The sequence below is a fragment of the Tiliqua scincoides genome, chromosome 3 (genome assembly GCF_035046505.1).
Source record: "Tiliqua scincoides isolate rTilSci1 chromosome 3, rTilSci1.hap2, whole genome shotgun sequence".
NCBI classification, from domain to species: Eukaryota; Metazoa; Chordata; class Lepidosauria; order Squamata; family Scincidae; genus Tiliqua; species Tiliqua scincoides.
In genome coordinates, this window is record NC_089823.1 from 28,141,173 (window position 1) to 28,163,143 (window position 21,971).

At 43.9% G+C, this 21,971-nt stretch overlaps 1 long non-coding RNA gene across 5 annotated transcripts in view; it reads left to right on the forward strand.

Annotated features, from left to right (window-relative positions):
• The window catches only part of LOC136645993 (uncharacterized), a 54,898-nt gene extending 35,200 nt beyond the window's left edge, over positions 1-19,698 (forward strand). For 3 of the 5 annotated variants that reach the window (XR_010794185.1, XR_010794182.1, XR_010794184.1), the window contains 5 exons: positions 12,127-12,207; positions 14,316-14,417; positions 15,188-15,302; positions 15,811-15,953; positions 19,613-19,698. This is a non-coding gene — a long non-coding RNA (uncharacterized lncRNA). Of the gene's footprint in view, positions 1-12,126; positions 12,243-14,315; positions 14,418-15,187; positions 15,303-15,810; positions 15,954-19,612 lie in introns of all 5 variants that reach the window. The other 2 variants (XR_010794183.1, XR_010794186.1) reach the window with 2 other exon arrangements.
• Positions 19,699-21,971: the final 2,273 nt, after the last annotated feature.

Sequence of the window (21,971 nt, forward strand, 5' to 3'; positions counted from 1 at the left end):
CCCCCCCCCCCCGAAAGAGCAGGTTCGCAGCTTGGGGGTTCTCCTGGACTTGCAGCTCCTCCTGGATGTCCAGGTGTCGACTGTGGCCAGGGGTGCCTTTGCCCAGCTTCAGCTAGTGCACCAGCTGCGGCCGTACCTGTCTTGGGCGGATCTGGCCACAGTGGTCCATGCCACAGTGACATCAAGATTAGATTATTGTAACACGCTCTACGTGGGGCTGCCCCTGAAGATGGTCCAGAAGCTACAACTAGTGCACAATGCGGCGGCTCGGGTAGTTGCTGGGGGTTGGCAGTTTGACTCTGTCACGCCACTACTCCGGCAGCTACACTGGCTGCCCATTCATTTCTGGGCTGAATTCAAGGTACTGGTTATGACCTTTAAAGCCCTAAACGGCTTGGGACCAGCGTATTTGAGAGACCACCTTCTTCCGTATAATCTGGTCCGTTCTCTAAGATCATCAGATGGGGCCCTGTTGATTGTGCCATCATTGAGAGTGGTGAAGGGAATGGCGGCCAGAAACAGGGCCTTTTCGGCAGTGGCACCTGCACTATAGAATTCCCTCCCCTTTGAATTGACAGCAGCTTCCTCATTATTAACGTTCCGGCAGGTCCTGAAGACTTTTTTATTCAGGAAAGCCTTTGAGGCACTATAAGGGCTGTTTTTATAAATTTATAAATTATGTCTTTTACTGCGTGCTTTTAATCTGCTGCTATGTATTTTATCTTGTTTTAATTGTTTTTAAGTGTTTTGTATTTTTAATGCTTATCTGTTTCCTTGTTTCCTTGTATTTTAACTTGACTGTTAGCCGCCTTGGGAGCCCTTCGGGGAGAAAGGCGGAATACAGATCTAATAAATAAATAATGAAATGCTGCCACTTTCAAAAGAAATCACAAAATATTAGAATTCCAGTTATCTAATAATTTCTTACAGACCAGAAACTGCAGTATTTCGATTGTCCACAATGTAGTTCTAAAACTATGTTATTCCTCTATCAGTGTGAGAGAAGTATCTTATTATTAATACTATTAATATGATTATACTATAATATTATTACATATTATTAATACTCTGGCTAACTGGGCAAAGAGGCCCTTTTCGAGTGGTGCTCATCTTATGTTTGCTAGGACTTCATCTTTTTTCTGTGTGTGTTTTTAGGTTGTGAGTCCATTTGGGACACCTATGTTGGCAACCTTCAGTCTCGAGAGACTATGGTATCGCGCTCTGAAAGGTGGTTTTGGAACATCGTCTAGTGTGGCTGAAAAGGCCAATTTGGGAGTGACAATCCCTTCCACAACGGGAGCAAGTGCAGTCTGTCCCTGGTCTGTCTCCCTGGCTATGGGCCTTCCTTCTTTGCCTCTTAGCCTCAGACTGTTGGCCAAGTGTCTCTTCAAACTGGGAAAGGCCATGCTGCACAGCCTGCCTCCAAGCGGGCCGCTCAGAGGCCAGGGCTTCCCACTTGTTGAGGTCCACTCCTAAGGCCTTCAGATCCCTCTTGCAGATGTCCTTGTATCGCAACAAGGGACCATTTATTTATTTTGTTTTCTCTGTAAAGTGCCTTGTGAACTTTTTTTCTGTTGAAAAGCCATACAAATGTTGTTCATCATCATCATCATCATCATCATCATCAATTATGACAAGTGCCACATTAGGAAAAACTTAGGTGCACATGTATGCTTTTCTAAAGGGATAAATAAGAACTTCAGGGAGGACGTTTTCACTTGGAAAATGGCTTGGGGTGAAAAGCCCCCCCCCCCGTCTCGCCAAATTCCAATCCAGGATTACCCTTCTGATGTTTGCAAAAGGTTGAAAGAGATAGAGATGCATTTGTACCTCTGTCTTGTCACACCTGGTTTGGCCCTGAGCTATCACCTTTTGGTCTGCTCATCACAGAACACAGAATTTTAAAGGACACAACCGTATCAGGGCTTTGCTTTGATGCGGCAGAAAGCATCCTCTCACATCCTAACACCTTTGCCTCTGCTGAACTGAGAAAAAATGTTGCTAGAAATTCTTAGCAGCCTGAAAATCTAGCACTATGAAATGATCCCTACTTTTTATGTTTGCACTGTGCAGTCAACTTGTTTAGTTAACCTTCTTGCAGCAATCTCACAGGCAATCAGGTTGGAGTTCTAATGCAGTATATTCAAGCTAGAACCTGACTATAACCCTAAGCTAAAATTCTAAGTGGTATCAGTCTATGGTATCTGAAAATATTTGCTAAAAGCATGTCAGGACTGCCCCATAGTACAAATCGCCCCATAAATTCTACACTTACCCAACATTAATGACTTCATCCTTAAAGCATGAACTAGTGATCAAGCAAGTGGAAATGTTCAGTAAATACACAGGAATGTTTTACATTGTTATCAGTGGGTGTTCCTTCTTTCTCTTCAACAAGTGTCCCAAGATTAATGTGGGGGCAAGAAGTGTCAGCCAAATGAAAACTCTACTGACCAAAAGTTGTTGACACTCTATTTTTCATTCTTCACTTTCCTTTCATGAAGTCATCATTTCATCAAACTCTCTGGACTTTCTGCCCATGACATTCAAAAATCCCTCATATTACCTATATTATTTTTAATTCCTTATAAGTTAATAGATAGAAATTAAAGTTAAACTAAATTAAATACAAACCTGGAAATGTTGCATATAAATGAGACAAATTTATTTTTCAAATTCATATACTAGTTTGCATTATCTGTTGTTTGCAACATTTTTACAAAGCAGAAAATGTACTGCATAAGTGATACATGACTCCCCTCCTCCTTTTACCATTTCCTGTTAGAGAGAATATAGGGTATCTGGTATACATGCTTGCACACAAAGCCCTAAAGCAGTGGTTCCCAACCTTTAGGAGCTCAGGGTCCACTAAGGCAAAATTTTGAGATGGCGGGGACCGCATGCAACCCCCCCACACACACAAAAAAATACAATTAAATTTGTAATACATAAGAAGATTATTTAATAATTAATGTGATGGTTGTGCTTGCATTTGTTTCACTAGCTGTGAAAGTCTTGGGTTTACACGGAATACACGGAACACATAATAATTCCCCCCCAACTCAGAGGTTTTCACACCCACCCAATTCAATCCAGTCTCTTTTCCCCACACCAGACCACAATATGCACAGCCCTTGCCTCTTTTAAGTGTGGAAAAACACCTCAAAAAGGGAGAGGGTAAGCACAAGGGGATTATAGCAAGTCATGCAAGGTAGTTAAATGAGCCAACAAAAAGCATACACATCCTTCCACAGTTCCTTTTGTTACACAGCCCTGGCCCTGCTCCCCCCACTTGTCAGTCCAGGGTCCTTAGGAAAGTGTTCAACCATTTAGGCAGGTCGGTCCTGAAGGAGAAAAGACGTGTGAAGGAAGCACCAGCTCAGAGAGACATCTCAGAATGTCTGCTGCATGTCTCAGGAAGAAAAATCCTTTTGGTGTGCACTGCAAGGTCTTTAGGGGGGAAAAAGCCTCTCTTCACTTCCTGTTCTAATTGCTGTCATGCTCTAGCTGTGGACTACTTTGGTTGGAGGCCCCCCCCACCTCCTCCTCCTCCTGCGCCCCGCCCCCGCCTGCCAAACAGACTTACCAGGTTGGCTGGAGTCCTGATCTGACTCCTGAAAAACCAGGCTGTGCCTTAAGGTTGTGAAAAACCTTAAGGCACAGGGTCAAGGAATGGAGGCAGCAGGCTGGAGGCAGTGTCCGCAGGGCACCTCTCCTCTGCATGCAGCTGAGCCAGGAGGCTGCACAAACGCGCACCTTAAAAGGTGCCTGCGCTTCACTTTTTTGCTTGTCTGGGCACTCACAGACAAGGAGGGAAGGCAGGTGGAGGAGGGAGGCAGGAGACAGAGAAAGGCTATGCTCTGATTGGCTCTGAGCTGCTCTGAGCTACTCTGATTGGCTGCCGGCGCTGCAGAGGCTTTTTTTTCTGGAAGGGCATTTTTTTTCTTTTTTCACCAGAGAGGTCGCGGACCACCTGGGAGGGCGCTGTGGACCACCAGTGGTCCACGGACCACGGGTTGGGAACCCTAGCCCTAAAGTCTTTGCTTACCATCATTTGCACGCACTTGGTTGATATGATCTACCACTGGAGTGTATTTGAAAAATCAATAACTATGAGATGGCTTTTTTAAGAGCTAACTTAGACATTATGTTAATCATACCTTTGGCCTTGTGTGAATCATTTCTTTAATAGTAAATAGTAACTGCAGAAGACCCAGATGTGGATTAAGACATCACTTTTTTTAACCCTTTACCCCCCCCACCACCACCACCATGCCTAGTCCAATCAAAATACTTCCCTCCCTGCTGCTATGATTTGCCTTACAAAGGAAGCAGATTTCCTCCCAAGACAAGGATCAGAATCTTCATCAGGATCACAACGGTAAAGGGTTAAATAAAACCATCCTTGCTGCAGTCCCTTCCCTCCCCCCACACTGAAGTTTAAAAAAAAATGAGCACACAAGGACCAATGATTAACATCATATATCTTTTGGCCATTAGAGAATTTCTGGCACTCTCATCCTAAATCCATTCACATTTGCTTTGATATACAGACTACAGGTTACTATCACTCAGAAAGCATCCTTATTAGAACTGCATTATTATGCCTAAATACTAGACACATTTGCTAAAGTATATGATTTTTATGGGACTTTCCAGTGAATAAAATAAATAGGTGTTCATTCCAAGCAGATGTGTTTAGGATTGCAATGAATTGTTGCACAGCCTGGTAGCTATCCGTTGACCCTTAGCCTTGCACAATTCTCAGTGAAATATAGGGTTTACACAGGAGAAGAACGCTTTAGGGAGTGACTCACAGGTTTTTAACCAGATGCTTTAACATGGAACATAGTTTGATATAACTGTCAATTATAGGTGTTACATGATAAATTGTAATAGTCTGAAAAACGTGTTTATAATAAGCAAAATGCAGTATTACAATAAACAGGGAATCTGTAAATCCTATTAGCTAATGGCAAAGAAAATATTCCTGCATAACTTCCACACATACGCAAGTCAGATTTGCCCACCCCCAATGCAGACTCCATTTTGTCAACTTTGACTAATGCGCCATCTGTGACTAATTGCATCTTGTTCTACTTTAAAATCTAATTTCATCCACTCATGGAGCCATTTCCAAGGCTCTGACAAAAGAGAGGAATGTTAATGCAACATAGTAATCTACAAATGTACAAATCTGCAGTCATGTGTACATCCCATTATTTTGCTGATGTCTTTTATATTCCATCATCTCGCTGCATCTCCATATGTAGTAAAACACATTATGGGAGGGGACCAAGGAATAATTGTGCAGGCTTTTATCTAATTTTTATGTACTTTATTCTAGTACAGAGCAAATAATCTTATCTACATCCTCCACACAACATCTAGCTGAATTGTCAAATGGCTCAAACCTTGTTGTGAAATCTCCGCATTTCCTTTGCATATTTTTTTCTGATTTTTAGATCCTTCTAAACCCCTTACTCCACCATTCAGGCTTCTCTGAGGCTTCAGCCTCCTAAATCAGGTTGCTGAAACATCCTGCTGCAAGAGCCATTTTGAATTCAGTGCCATTACATTCAGAGCCACATGGCAGAGAAGACAGGTCATTTTGTGGATTGCTTTTTTTCCCATCTGGTTCCCCAGATTCTGGCCAGCCCTCCTGCTGGGATTGGCATGCAACAGTTGATTGGCATTCAAGCCCAGCTGGCCAGGTCAAGAGACAAACACTGTAAGGTGCCTGGGTAATCCTAAACCCTCCAACTGGCTACAACCATGGCATCACCAACCTTAGTTGTTGTTTTTTATGGTGACACACAAGGATGTCTGTGTGTTTTGACTGTCCCTTTGTTGGAGAACAGTGACAGTTTTATGGAGAAGCACACCCATTCCTTTTGCTACACTCTGGGTGTATAGATCAGACCTTGGAACCGTATGAATATACTAGAACAGGGATAGTGTTCAGTTAATTCATCTGGAGAATTTGCTCTATTTGTTATCTGCATTTTAATACCCTCGCTCTCCCACTTTTTTTTGTTGTACTTGCTTATTTTTTGACATGCCTTGCTTTGTTCACTTTTAATATAAGAACATAAGAAGAGCCATGCTGGATCAGACCAAAGGCCTATCTAGTCCAGCTTCCTGTATCTCACAGTGGCCCACCAAATGCCCTAGGGAGCACACAAGACAACAGACACAATCTGCGTCCTGGTGCCCTCCCCTGCATCTGGCAATCAGAGGCAGCCTGCCTCAAAAACTAAGAGCTTGCACATACCTACTATGACTTGTAACCCATCATGAACTTTTCCTCCAGAAATTTGTCCAATCCCCTCTTAAAGACATCCAAGCAAGATGCCATCACTTCTTCCTGTGGCAAAGAGTTCCACAAACTAATTACACGCTGGGTAAAGAAATATTTTCTTCTGTCTGTCCTAACTCTCCCAACACTCAACTTTAGTGGATGTCCCCTGATTCTGGTGTTATGTGAGAGGGAAAAGAGCATCTCTCTATCTACTCTGTCCATCCCCTGCATGATTTTGTATTTCTCAATCATTCATGTCCCCCCTCAGGTGCCTCTTTTCGAGACTGAAGAGGCCCAAACACTATAGCCTTTTCTCATAGGGAAGGTGCCCCAGCCCAGTAATCATTTTGGTTGCACACCGGATCTTTTTATTGCTTTTTTTCTTCTGCCTGTTAATAAACTCCTTTCTATTTCTGACTTTATCTACTCATTCCAAGTTCATTCAGAAGTGGACACTTCCAAGATCACTCCAGTTCCTTACCGTTTCTAGAAAAATTGTTTTCACTAGTCACCTGGAAACTGATGGTGATTCCTGGAGATTCCCAGCTAATCCTGGATGCCTGGCAACACTACACATGCTCCATAGCCCTAGCCTCACCTGCCATGCTTACCACATTTATCTGTACAGCACATTGAGACAAGGCTTGCCAGCCTGCTCCAAAAAGCATTTATAACTACAGAGAATCTCAGTGGTTACAACTGTCTGCACACCACATATGCAGCATTGCATATAACCTCCCTATACTGTCAAATACTAAATACAATTGCATCAGGGACATGCAGTCAGGGGAGGCAGAGCCTCACCAGACCCAACAAGTTAAAAAAAAAAAAAAGAACAAGGACCTAACAAGTTAAAAGTGAACCTTTCTGCACCGCTCCTTTCTTCTCCAGCATGTTCAGTGAGATAAGCGTGCATGCACACACATTAAAATACAATACACAAGGAAGCAGCTAGCAGCTGATTCACTGGAATCATGACTGACTTTCATTCAAGAGGCTGGCCGCGGATAGAGGCTCGCTGTGGGCCACATCTGGCCCCCGGGCCGGGGTTTGGAGACCCCTGCTCTGAAGCACCAGGGGAGGCAGCTATTGAGATGTTGCTGAGCTCTCTCTAGCTCTGAGTGGGTGAAAAAGAGGTGAGGTTTTTAAAATTTATTTCCAGGGGAAGGGGGCGGGGAGTGAGTGAGAGAGTATTTCAAGGAAGGTGAGACTGAGAATGTGCTTGAGGGAGGGAGGGAGGGAAAGAGAGAGAAGTGGGACACCAAATGCTGGCATCTGCAGATTTGACTCAACACAGATGCCAGGTCCCAGTTTAAAGGTCTTTAAATTAAAAAAAAAGAAAGAAAATCAGGTTTCCTACCTTTGTGTGGAACTGTGTCATTTCCAAGCCTCTTGGGCTAAAAATAGCTCTAAAGACCCCCTTCTGGGTCTTCCAGAATCGTCACATGGGACATTTAAAAAAGCTGACAAGGAATCAGTGCTAGCGTTTCAGAAGGCGTTCAGAAGGCGTTCGACACGGTCCCTCACCAAAGGCTATTGAAAAAACTCCACAGTCAGGGAATTAGAGGACAGGTCCTCTCATGGATTGAGAACTGGTTGGAGGCCAGGAAGCAGAGAGTGGGTGTCAATGGGCAATTTTCACAATGGAGAGAGGTGAAAAGCGGTGTGCCTCAAGGATCTGTCCTGGGACCAGTGCTTTTCAACCTCCTCATAAATGACCTGGAGACAGGGTTGAGCAGTGAAGTGGCAAAGTTTGCAGACAACACCAAACTTTTCCAAGTGGTGAAGACCAGAAGTGATTGTGAGGAGCTCCAGAAAGATCTCTCCAGACTGGCAGAATGGGCAGCAAAATGGCAGATGCGCTTCAATGTCAGTAAGTGTAAAGTCATGCACATTGGGGCAAAAAATCAAAACTTTAGATATAGGCTGATGGGTTCTGAGCTGTCTGTGACAGATCAGGAGAGAGATCTTGGGATGGTGGTGGACAGGTCGATGAAAGTGTCGACCCAGTGTGCGGCAGCAGTGAAGAAGGCCAATTCTATGCTTGGGATCATTAGGAAGGGTATTGAGAACAAAACGGCTGATATTATAATGCCGTTGTACAAATCTATGGTAAGGCCACACCTGGAGTATTGTGTCCAGTTCTGGTCGCCGCATCTCAAAAAAGACATAGTGGAAATGGAAAAGGTGCAAAAGAGAGCGACTAAGATGATTACGGGGCTGGGGCGCTTTCCTTATGAGGAAAGGCTGCGACGTTTGGGCCTCTTCAGCCTAGAAAAGAGACGCCTGAGGGGGGACATGATTGAGACATACAAAATTATGCAGGGGATGGACAGAGTGGATAGGGAGATGCTCTTTACACTCTCACATAATACCAGGGGACATCCACTAAAATTGAGTGTTGGGCGGGTTAGGAGAGACAAAAGAAAATATTTCTTTACTCAGCGTGTGGTCGGTCTGTGGAACTCTTTGCCACAGGATGTGGTGCTGGCGTCTAGCCTAGACGCCTTTAAAAGGGAATTGGACAAGTTTCTGGAGGAAAAATCCATTATGGGGTACAAGCCATGATGTGTATGCACAACCTCCTGATTTTAGAAATGGGTTATGTCAGAATGCCAAATGCAAGGGAGGGCACCAGGATGAGGTATCTTGTTATCTGGTGTGCTCCCTGGGGCATTTGGTGGGCCGCTGTGAGATACAGGAAGCTGGACTAGATGGGCCTATGGCCTGATCCAGTGGGGCTGTTCTTATGTTCTTATGTTCTTATGTTGATTTACAAAATACAAAGCCTAAAAGCCGCATTGATGATATCTCATTTTCTACCTTGAACAGGGGCATACTAAATGTGGAGTGTTATCAAGTGTTTAACCAGCCCTACGTCAATGTAACAGCATTATACCAGCTGTTGGAAATGTTTGACTAGGGTGGAAGTATGATCTGGCAAGTCCACATGGGCAGCTGACAAGGATGAAAAATGACAGTCATGAGAAAAAGAGAATGACAACCATATGGCACCAGTATTATGCTACTTGAGGTCCCAGGCATTATTTGGTTAGGCTTAATTGGAATGCTCCACATTTACAGACAATTTAATTATTGTGCAGTTTTATACCCAATTAAGTTTGATCTTCTATATTGTAACAACAGTAGGCTTTCTGTTTAGCAGGGATGAATGCTGAACAAAGCCATATCAGTGTGTGAGCAATGAGGATAGGCTTATGGCTTAGAATTGTCGCAAGTCGATCCTGCATATTTTGTTTCCATTTTTAAGAAATACTGAATTTTGTAAGGTTTTTTTTTTTTTTAATGTGGGCTTTTTTGCTGTTGTTGTACTGTTGGGTCCCCTTATATGCCCATCTGAATGGAGCATAACAATACCTGGTTGAGAGATGTAAGAATCTTCTCCTCACTCTGAGAGGACATCATTGTAAGATACATTTGTTAATATTGCTAATCATAAAACCATCATAACTTTTCTCTTTGTGTCAATGTGTGCTTTGATTTTTACATAAGGGAACATCATTTTGTTTAAATGCTATTGCTAGATTGGCTTCTTGTGTTTTGACAAATAGTTATTTTGGGAAGGGTTGGAGGAAAACATGATGACCCCCGCTCTGCCTACCCGTTGTGCACTAAATTGACTCTTCCCATAGTTGTTTGGGGGGTGTAAATGGACTGCTTCTGGTTCACATAGGCCCAAATCCTAACCCACCTTCCAGCACTGGCATAGCTGTGCCAGTGGGACGTGTGCTGCATCCTGTAGATGGGTGGCACTCAGGGAGGCCTCCTCAAAGTAAGGGAATGTTTGTTCCCTTACCTTGGAGCTGCATTGCCCTTAGTGTTGGAAAATGGGTTAGGATTGTGCCCTTATTGCTTTAAGCCCATCTATTACTGCCAAGTCTAAGGGAACATGTAGTTTGGCCCTTATATAATATGTTTCTGTTTAGTACATAGTAGATGCATGCACTCTCTAAGGCTCCAATCTGCAAACTGTTTGTCATAGGATTAAGGTGTTTGATTGAAGGCTGTACTATGAACTGAGCAGGGATTCACCTATATTATCTCTGCCTTCTTGGGAGCTCTGGCTGGTAGTTTGACTCCCTGATGTAGGAGTATGCTTTTAACCTTCATTTAGTAGGTTTTAGCCTTCTATCTTAGGGTTTATTTTAGATCCTAGTATCCTTCATTCTGTGGGTTTTAGTCTTCTATTTTAGGGCTTATTTTAGGTCCTGTGAGTTTTAGCAGCTTTTACAAGCTTTTAATTTTTTTTTCTTTTTACCTTTGAGAACATCCTTCACAGGTGAGGGCAAAACATCAGGGAGGTCATGCTTGCATGGAACGTGGTCTAGAAACTCAAAAACCTGAGTGCATGCATTTGTTATAGGTTAGTCAATGAGACTGCAAAACAGTTTGACATGTACAGTGTACAGAAGGAGACATTTTATGAAGGAACCTAACCGCACAAAGAGCAAGTCATGTTATCCTGCTTGGCAGGTAGCTGGGCACCGAACCTATTAGTTGGTTGTAATTGTACAGGTACCAGGCTGCCAAGGTGAGATGTAACAGCCCAATCCTATTTCCAGTGGCTCTCTGACTTTCATCTCTCCCCCCAGGAAGTCCCTGGCAATTGGACTTCTCAAGTCTGCACCAACTATTTTGCTGGCACAGACTTGAGACTCTCTGCATCAGGCTTTGCAGCCTGATATGGAGGATAAGATATTGGGGAGCAGAGCTCTGCCCGTCCCATCCCCCTCCTGGGCCAGTTCTCCCCTGCTCCACCCTCCCCCACCCCATTCTGCCACTCCCTGCCTCCTCCTGCCCCCAAAATACCGACGGCCGGTGCTGCAGGAGCACCAGCTGGCCCTCCATGTGACTCTAAGGCTCAGTGCCAACTGCTACTGGCCCAGCACTGGCAGCTCCTCCTCTTTGGGTGCCGTGGATGTGCCTTTTGGCACATTTGCAACACCTAGTGCTGGTGCTGGAGCTCAGCGCAAGCACAGAGGGTTAATAGGATTGGGCCCTACACCAATGTTTCTTAGTTTGTCCCCTGCTGTACCACCTTGCATGGTTCACCTATTGGAAGTACCTTAGGAAGTAACTGGCAATGATGTCATTGCCAGTTTCTTCCAGATTGGGAGACCAGATGCAATGCAACAGGCACTGGTAAGAGGCTCAGGGCAGATGGGAGGGCTTTTCAAGTGTGCAAGAAGTGCACACTGCATCCTTGCCCGCAGAGCCAAGCCAAGCCTCCTACTACTGCTTGATGGGTTGTGTTGCTGGCCTTGCTGCCAGGTGGCAAGGGTTGGGGGGGGGGTTCCTGTTTGTACCATTGGACACCACTCCCAAGTACCAAGTTGAGAAACACTGCCCTAAACCTCTTAAACCAAAGTTACTTGATATTTGAAGAAACAGAAATAATTCCTGACCACAGCACTGCTTGCCTGCAGATTTCACTGAGGGGAAAGGTTCAACACTCTAAGGAATTAGTACGAATGAAGCCTGGGTCTGGTAGGCCACAGGATTTCACACAGTCCAGGCTAACAGAGGGAGCCATTGAAGTGCCTATATAAGATAATTATTTTGTAGTGTTGTGGTATTCACCAACACCACTCTTAGCCAATGGGAATTATAAGAATGGAACCCAATGTACTGAGGGCTGGAAACAGCAATTGCCTTCAAGTTTTGATAGTTTAACCCTTCCTTCCCCCCAGTGTATTTTATTCCTCTGCTAAGTACATGAATTAACCAGTTCTGAAACAAAAACAAAAGAATTGTTCTTCGGAGTATATTAATGACTGACATTTCCCCTCTTTGTTTTATTCTAGGCATGATTGCCTTTGGATGGAGCACTCCAGATTTGGCCAGTGTTCCTGGCTGTTAACCTAAAATGGAATGGGCAACTAAAGGCATGTCTGATTCCTTGAGAAGTGTGATCTGTTAGGTGCTGTTTTATTTTTCTTCGCTATATCAATGTACAAAGCAATTTTCCTAAGCAACTGGGGAGCTTTCCTCTTTCCTGCTTCCCTCTCAAAGGGGTTCATCCCTCATACTCCATAGATTCATCTTCCCATACCATAGCTATGCCTTTATCTCTGCAGTGCTGAAGGATGATTTCACTTCTGGGACCACATCTGTCTAGGCAAACAATATATTCTTTCCTAATGTTCTCCTGACTGAAATTCATGTGTGGTTGGGGAAGCACAGCCTTGGTTACAGCACCTGTCAGCATGGCTATAGTGTTATGCATTTTTCAACACCCTCACCTGCAGAGGCAAGGAGATTTGGAGACTGAGAACGTAACAGGAGACAGATTGCCTCAGGGATGTAAGGAGCTGTTGGTTCAAAAAAAAGCAGCTCTGTCCACTTGGAATACATTGAGTGAGCTGACAAATATTTGAAAAACCACATCATCTGGCAGAAAGCCATTTTGTGTTTCATTAGTGGTATAGTAGGCTACAGCAATTTAGCATGAAAGTCTCAATTTCAGTGTTGAATTTTAGAAGAATAAAAAATGCTATAGGCCGCACAAGTTTCACAGACCACCCTTGTACTCCCTTCTCCCCCTCTTATAATGGAGATGACATTATTTTGGTTGCTTAAAAGCTTAGCTTTGTAACTAGACTGCTTGGCGTCAGTTTCTGTAGCACTTCATATGTTTGATAAACTACTGAAATAATGTTTCAATTTTGAAATACTGATACATAATTGATAGGGAGGTAAAGGAAATCCAGGAGATCAAATATGATTTGCTTCTCAATATTGAGAATGGGCTGGAATCCCATAGGGTATACATTCCAACTTGTGGGTATCAACATTTGAAAGAAAACCTCCCTTCTGCTTCTGTTGACTCAGTGAAAGCTGTCAGCAGCAAGGAAGGAGCCAGCTCTACCAGGTTGTATGAATGCTGTCATTTTTGATATTACTGGTTTGCACTGCTCAGTTCCCTGCATGGTGAGACATTCCAGAGATAGCATTTGGTGTTTTTTCTGGATGAGAAAACCCTTGAGACTTGTGGCACTTTTGTAGTACAGCATTTGCTTCATTTACAAGGGGCAACAAAGAGCTGAAATGATGGCAAAGAGGTACTCCATCAAGGCAACAGGCCCGCTATCACAGTGGTCAGATTAAAAAGGAAAAGGTAGGGGGAGGCTTAATGAAATGTACAAATCCTATGCCACCTGCCCAATTGTCACCAAATCATACACTTCTGAAAGCGGTATTGGAGCAATCAGAAAAGCTAGGGGGGCAGGCCCCCTTTGGTTCTTCTGTAACTTGTATACCTTACATCAGATCTCCACTTTGAGCTCTGCACTCCTAAGTTGCTTCCAGCCTTTAGCCAATGCACAGCTCTCGCTCTCTCTCTCGCTCTCTCTCTCGCTCTCTCTCTCTGACTTCTGAACTTCAAAAGTGCTATTTCTGCACACAAGGGTCCATGTATATAGAATGCATATAGGTCTATCTGCTGGATATCCGGATCTCATTATCCACCTGATTCTAATACGAGGGGGCCTGACATCCTGACAGCAGTCCAAAATTAGATGCCAGTTTAAGAACTGGCTTAACATAAGAACATAAGAACAGCCCCACTGGATCAGGTCATAGGCCCATCTAGTCCAGCTTCCTGTATCTCACAGCGGCCCACCAAATGCCCCAAGGAGCACACCAGATAACAAGAGACCTGCATCCTGGTGCCCTCCCTTGCATCTGGCATTCTGACATAATCCATTTCTAAAATCAGGAGGTTGCGCATACACATCATGGCTTGTACCCCGTAATGGATTTTTCCTCCAGAAAATCCTTCTCTGCTTGTGTACTTGTCTATTAGAACTGAAGTTGCTTCAGAGCAGATCTGAGTGGAAACTCATAAATATATTTATTTCAGAATAGAGCCACTCATTTCAGTGAAACAACCCCAGCAAGTTTGGGTTATGGCAATAGATTGCAAGTAATTATGACATTGGAGTAACGTTTCAACCACCCTACTAAACCACTTCAATGTTCTTTTTATATTCAGGACCATCTTGATGAGATCTGAAAAGAGATGTCTCTGACCTTCCTCTGATGCAGTATACATCATCGTGTTTTAACTTGTTCTTTCAATCTGTTACAACAATGGGTGAGTAGCTTGAATGACTGTTCTAATGGCTGCAGCCTTATTTATAAACAGTTAAATGCAGAGAAGTGCAATTTGAATTCTAGTGTAAGCTATATGTAGACCTAGAGTTCCCTCATGCACAAGTTGTGGATTGCAAAATAGAAGTCATTATTCTTGGGCTCCTGTTTGGGTTTGTCATGATAGAAGGACATAGCATTCTGCCAAGTATCCTCCAAGTCTGGTTCATTAAGAGCCGAACAAGACATGATTTGGGATGCATAACTGCCCCTTTGTTTTGTGCTTCCATTTTGAGAAATAGCATGCTGCTGGGGCCAAACTGGGGCAAAATCACAGTGTGGGGTAAGAGTCTGTGACTTGGCCACAGTTCCAATTTCGACTGAGCACCCCTAGCATGCTACATTAATTGAGAAAATTTTTCCATTGAACACCAATACTGTAGAAGGATTTTTTTTTCAATTAAAGTACAGTAGTATGTAGAATCAGAACTGTGGCAGAGGCAAAGTCCAAAATTCTTCATACCTTTACCACAGTTCTGTCCCTTTTCCCTCCCCCCCCAAGATGCCATTTAACAAAACGAAGGGGCGCCTCACATCTAGTTTGATCCTCACAAGGCATCCTCATAACCTCTAGGGATTTTGCCTCTCATCTGTTTTTCATCTGCCCAGTGAGAACGGAAAATCACTCTGCAAATGATCAGAGGCACTTACTTTCACAAGATGATATTAGAAACAAGTTAAAGGCTAAGCTCTGCGTGTCTTTATACCATCCAGGCTAAACTTCATTGTTTACATCTACCTCATCATGGCCAATAGCCATGTCTCCATTGATTGAACAATGTCTTCATTGATTCTGTCTATGCCATCAGCTTTCGTATTCACAGGCCAGGTGAGAAGCATGATCAGCCTATTTCCTTCCTCGAAGCATATAGTACTAGCCAAAGAAACTAAACCTTCAGTGTGACACTTGCATGTTCTGTGTGTGAAAACAGTTGCAGGTAAAGGGATAGGGTGGCTCTTTCTCCTGATTTTGTTGTATGGGTCAGTTAGGAAGCAGGGGTGCTCCCGTGGTCACTCAGATCTTCAATTCCTGGTCCCATCTACTCTTTGGTGTACCTCCAGGTCATTTTGCACAACCAAACAAGCCACATTTTATCCACATGATTTCTCCCACAGTATCTAGGGAGAAACTTAGTACAAAAATATAGCCTATAGCCTAATGGGCCTATAGCCCATTAACAAACATGGGAAACACATTCCACAGCCACCTTGGAACACGTGAATGAAAGGCAGATAGTATATTAAAAATAATCTTTGTAATTTGATTATAGTTGCAAAATAGAAAGATTAGCCAAATGATATCCAAGTTGTAAATGAGATCTGTTGTTGATTATCAGGAATCCTGGCTGAGGGCAAGCAGATGGGTGGAAGGCAGGCTGCAAGGATGACATGTCACAGGCAAGCTGGGAACCCAAGGACAATCGTAAGGCAGCAAGGATGGAGCAGATGGCCTCCCCAGAAACAAGCTGTCCAGACTGAGGTGAGTCAGCAGGTCTTTATGCTCCTATGTAGCTAGAAAATGTAGCAAATATGGCTCAAATTTAGTTGTGAAGATTGGCCCAGAGGAGTAGGTGGAACGGAGAATAGAGGGTCTGAGTGACTAGAGGAGCTCCCCTGTTTTGCTCTCTAGTGTCACCTTGATTATGGACTACTATGTCAAACTCCTGGCTGAAACAGCCTGAATTTTCCTTCTCCAGGAGGAAAATAGGAAAATCTGTGAGATGACAAGCTGCACCTGCTGAAATTCTCTTTTCTATACAACTGTTAAAGGTTCAGGTTCCCTAAAGTTGAAAGTTTGCCCATCCCTGGTCTAAACGAATGAGGGTTCAAACTACCATCTAAAAGCTTGCACAAAAACAAGAAGCACTCTGACCTCTGAACCTAAAGATATAAGTGAGGTTGGAATGAAGCAAACACAGAATTCTTTTGAAATGTTTTCAACAACATGGATAATTCTTCCTGCCACAACCTATGAACTTCCTGTCTCAAGCGTTAACTGTGCTCAGGTATAATTTCTCACATTGATTTCCCCCAGTCATTATTAACTTGCCTGTTTTGTAAGGTGTCTTGAAAAGTTCCTTGATGAGGCAGGACAGAAATTTATTTGATAATATATAAATAGTATATATTTAACAACACCTGGTAGTAAACATTGGTCTATACTTCCGCATCTTCAGTGTCAAAGAATCAGGATTTACCCTAATCCTGCCTCATTCAGGAGCAAATGAGACCAAGAGCACAAGCCTAACCAGGTCTATTCAGAAGTAAGTCCTATTTTGTTCAATGGGGCTTGCTCTCAGGAAAGTGTGGTTAGGATTGCAACCCAAATTTGCCCTTACAACAAAAAAACAGGCCTGCAAAGCAGACAGGCGTTTGCTAAAAAGTTGAACTCCCTGTCCCCTCCTTCTGGGATTCTCCCACAGCCTTGTCAGCTCTTCATATATTTTCCAATGGCCTGGAGAATCTGAAGTCATTTCAATACAGACCAATTACATTCATTCAAAGGAAGGAAAGAGAGGAGAGAACCACCCCTCTTGTCCATTAATACAATTAATATTAGCACAAACAAGACAGGTAGCAAAGGCTATTTGCTGAAGCACTTTTATCTCCATTCATCTGACAAGCAGACATCCTCCAAAGAGCAAAGAGTCAGCAACAACTAAGCCTGCTAATTAAATTCAGTGAGAACATTTGAAAACTTCATACCTGACGACACCTCCAGGCTGTTTCTTAAAACCAAAACGGTCTCATCAGACGTGCAGGTTTCATTTCCCTGCATATAATACGTCCTGTCACAGGCACATATAACAGGCTGGTTTGCCAGAGAGGCAGCCTCTTCATCCCGATTACACCAATGAGAAGAAAACTAGGGAAGCACATATGGGACACGGTTTCCCTGAACATCTGTCACAGCCAGCACAAGTCCTTTGTGACCGAGATTCTGAATTACCCTTGACGTTTGGTTATAAAGCACGTACTGGTGCAAACGCTGTGGCCAGTGTAACCTGACTGCATAGCCAGGCAATGGGGAATAAACATGCAAAGTACTATAGCAATATAATTTAAATAAAAATGCATTTTTGAACAATCTACTGTATTTGGGGAAGGGTTCTTTTCTTTTGCTCCCCCCCCTTTATTCTTTTATCAGATTTCACCTTTGGATGCTGTTTTATTTCCTCCTTCCTTAGTTTGTTTCCAGCTTTTTCTTCTCAAGCATATGATTTTTCCTTCCATGCTCTGGTTTTCTTCTCTCTATTTTTACGTACCGGTTTTTGAAACATGTCAATATAAACATGTACAAAAGCACAGCATAAACTTTGTGACAAAACTTAGGTTGACAGAAAATGACTTAACAAAGGGGAACTGGGCAGTCAAGGCATGATTTGGACCAAGCAAGCTGTCCCGTTCCAAAAAATGTTCCATCTCCCAATGCCCACTTTTTGGCTAATTAACATGTCCTTATCTCTAGAAACAACAGCTCTGGTGTGCAAAGGAATGAACACAGAACTCCTTATCTATAGCAATTAACCAAATTTATTGCTACAAACAGTTCCCTGCAATCCCTCTTGTCCAGAGGCTTTCTCTCCCCAAAACTCCACTTAACTCAGTGGCTAAAGGTCCAAAGTCCAAGTCCAATCCAATCTCCAAAGCACAGTCCAGTCCAGTCTTCTGCAGTCCAATCCTTCCTGTAGCAGTCCACTGCAGCAGAGTCCCTTCCTCTGTGGTAGAGTCCTCCAGCAGGGTCCTGGCAGTCCTCTTCTCCCATAGGTCCTGGTCCGTCCCTGTTCCGTAGGTCTGGGGTCCTGTAGGTCTGGGTCAGGGTACTGTGGGCTTTGCTCCTTCTGAAGCTGCCTTTTATCCTGCAGTCCCCTTGTTAAGTCCATATTAGGCTCAGGTGAGCCATCCCTTCAGTCCATGTCCATTCAAAGTCCGGTCAAGGTCAAATGAAGCTCAGGTGTCCATCAGAGTCTCCATTCGCCTTGATTGATTACAGCTGTGGAGCCAGCCCTGCCTTTCCCAGAGCTGTCAACCAGCTGTCAAAACATGGGAATCGCTGTCAACACCACATCATCCACCTGATAATCTTCTGATCTTCCACTACACAGGCTTCCTCGATCCGAGCCCACTGCCTCTGAATTTAACTTTCACTCTTTTTGCTTCCTGTGCATTGAATTTTTATGTCACAAAAATTAAGCCTTGTCACATGGGCAGTCCGATCCTATCCTGCTCTGGAACAAGCAGGCTGAGTGGCCTGCACTGTATCCTGTGTAGGGTAGGAGGTGGCTGGATGGCAACTTGGGATAAGGGGATATTTTACCCCTTACCCCAAGCAACGTCCCAGCCACCCCTATGGGGCTATTTGGATCTGCACCAGCAAAATCACTGGTGCAAATCTGGGCAGCATGTGTAAGGCTGGGCCTAGGAAAGGGGTTAGGATACAGCCTGCACTGCCATGACCGGTCCCACCCCTGTCCTGAGCCTGATCCGCCTCCTGGTACACCCTCCCCTGTCTCAAAATGCCCCTCCTGTTCCACCCTCCTGCCACCCTCTCCCCCGTGCTGGCCTACTTTGGCTGGTGCAAGTGTACGCTCCCAAGTGCTGGATCTGGCACCGGCAGGCTGGTGCTCATTCTTGTGCTAGCCTAGCCAGCTCACAAGTAGTTGTGAATGTGTTTTACTGCAAGGTCATGACCTTGTAGGCCAGCACTAATGGAGCATTCGGATTGTGCTCTTAGGTTCTCAGAAGTATATGGTTGGCTCCTGGAGGAAACAGTCAATGGCTAGAGACGGGTCATGCCTTGATCCAGCAATGGGCAGTTTTTATGATCTTATGACTCTGTGCCAAGCTTAGCCAGCATGAAGTGACTTTCATTCCTATAGTGTGGTGAATGCAGAGGCAGGAGCCAAAGGAGGCCACTCTTTGGTGTCTTCAGAAAATCAGTCTGGTTCCCCACACTGCTGTTGCCTTCACATATTCTGACAGGCTCCTGGCACAAGACAAACAAAAGTGATTAGCTGCCTCAGCAGATTAAAATGTAAATTCTACTGAAGAAAACATTTTAAAAAATGCTTCTGTATAATCTGGGTGATTAAATGCTACTTGTTTCAAAACTAATGTTTCTGTCACTTTCAATTACAGCTTTTGGAAGCTTTATTGCACATCGTTTAATCTCCTGGAATTACTTTCTTGCCCCATTTTCTTTTGTAAACCTGCATAGTGGTGCAAAATAAAGAACTCCAACAATAACTGCAAATGTTCCTTGCTTCTCATTTAGAAAAGATTTGTAATCAGATCTGTAAGTCATCATCCCACAAGGCCTATAAAATATGAAGAACAGAAGAAAGGAACACAGTCAAATCCAGCCACACTCTGATGGTTTTGTAACAGCCGAGTCGGAGAAATTTAATTGGTGCTGTGTTCTTTGTGGGATAAGATGGAGAAAATGTGAAAGCATATGAGAACTGGTGTAGGGTAGTGGCTATGAGATATATTCTGGAAAGTACCCAGTTCAAATCTAAAACCAACTAAAAAATTAAGGGCCCAATCCTTTGGGCCCATAGCGCTGGCACTGAGCTTCAGGAGAGGGTAAACATGCCATAAAGTACATTTATGGCATCCTTGGAATAACAAGTGCTGGCACTGGGCCCAGCACTGGGCAGGGGGGAAATGTTCTGGGGTAGGGGAGGGGGGAGTTGAGGTGTGGGGAGGAACCAGCAAGGGAACCGGCCGAAAAGTCTGACATGGAGGTTCTCAAGTCTGCGCTGGCAAAATAGCCGGCTCACACTTGAAAAGGCCCCTTGTGGGGCCTGTGCCCTTACTCCGGGGAAGGGGATAAACAAAGGGGAAGGGGGCTTTCAGTACCCGCAGGTTTCAGCAGTTGCCATTCTGGCGCCACTGTTCCTCCAGGTGCTGGGAAGCATTGGATTAGGCTGTAGGTGACCTTAATAGGCCAGCTGATCCAAGTCAAGTATGTGCAGGTTGCTTGTGCCACACTTTCCATTTTGCTAAGTATAGTTGGATCTGTCAGTGTAGTCCTGCAAAGTGCAAACAAGATTTGTATTAATTATTCTTTTGTTTGTTAATGTTTCATAGATTTTCTTTGTGTGGGCACTTAAGAATGCAAAGCAATATGCGGTGATACTACAATGAATGATTCTGTGATTATTCTTAAAACTTCAGGTTCTCAGTCAAGCCCTTGTCTAAACCTGTAATCCTAAACAAAGGTTCTTAAAAATAAGTGCTGTTTTAATCAATGGGGCTTGTGTCTGAAATACCTTAAGAGGAATGTGTATGTATCTGGCTTTAATGAGCCCTGAATTTCTCCTAACTCCTTGTTAAGGGTCTTCTTCTTAAACAGGTGCACACTTAGTTTTTAGAGATACACTATGAAATGTAATCAACAGTTTCAACAATAAATAATCAACAATCAAGGTCTGCTAACTTGCTGGTTTGTGTACACTGCTGTCTGGTCACAGCTGAAACAGACACCTGCGTTGGCTCGGTCATGTCGTGAGAATGGATGATGGCCGGATCCCAAGGATCTCCTCTATGGAGAACTCGTGCAAGGAAAGCGCCCTACAGGTAGACCACAGCTGCGATACAAGGACATCTGCAAGAGGGATCTGAAGGCCTTAGGAGTGGACCTCAACAAGTGGGAAACCCTGGCCTCTGAGCGGCCCGCTTGGAGGCAGGCTGTGCAGCGTGGCCTCTCCTAGTTTGAAGAGGCACTTGGCCAACAGTCTGAGGCAAAGAGGCAAAGAAGGAAGGCCCATAGCCAGGGAGACAGACCAGGGACAGACTGCACTTGCTCCCAGTGTGGAAGGGATTGGCCTTTTCCCGAATTGGCCTTTTCAGCCGCACTAGATGCTGTGCCAGAACCACCTTTCAGAGCGCGATACCATAGTCTTTCGAGACTGAAGGTTGCCAACATATACATGGGGGTGCAGAGTTATTTATTAACCCCTGCCCAACTTCACAGTGCTTTTCTGGACTTCAGTGGATCCCAAACACCTACACAAAACATCAGTAGAGTTGTCACCTCCCTCTGGACATTCCAGGCTCCAGGAAGGCCCAAACATAATTTGGCAGGGCCCAATGCAAACATATAACACAGACCCTCTGCCACACATACATCACAATCCCATCCCATACATGCAGTCTTATGAGGTGTTAAAAAAATAAAAAGAAAAAATTCTCAAACTATGTTTTCCACATTTCTGAAATCCCACTGGGGCTTTCCTACCATACTCATGCCTCACGCTCTTTTTTTTCCTTTTTTTTGCTATTTTTGTTTAACATAATACCCAGCCTGAAGTAGAATCCTACAAAACTGGCTATTTTGTAACTTTTTTGCTGGTCCCAAGAAGGGTCTTATCATGTCAATGTTTTGACTTTTTATTCTAATGGACCATTGTGGTTGCAAACGTTTTTTAAATAACTTTTTTGTTCTGGCTTTTTTCATTGCAAAGTCACAAATTATTTCCCCCAGGTGACAAGT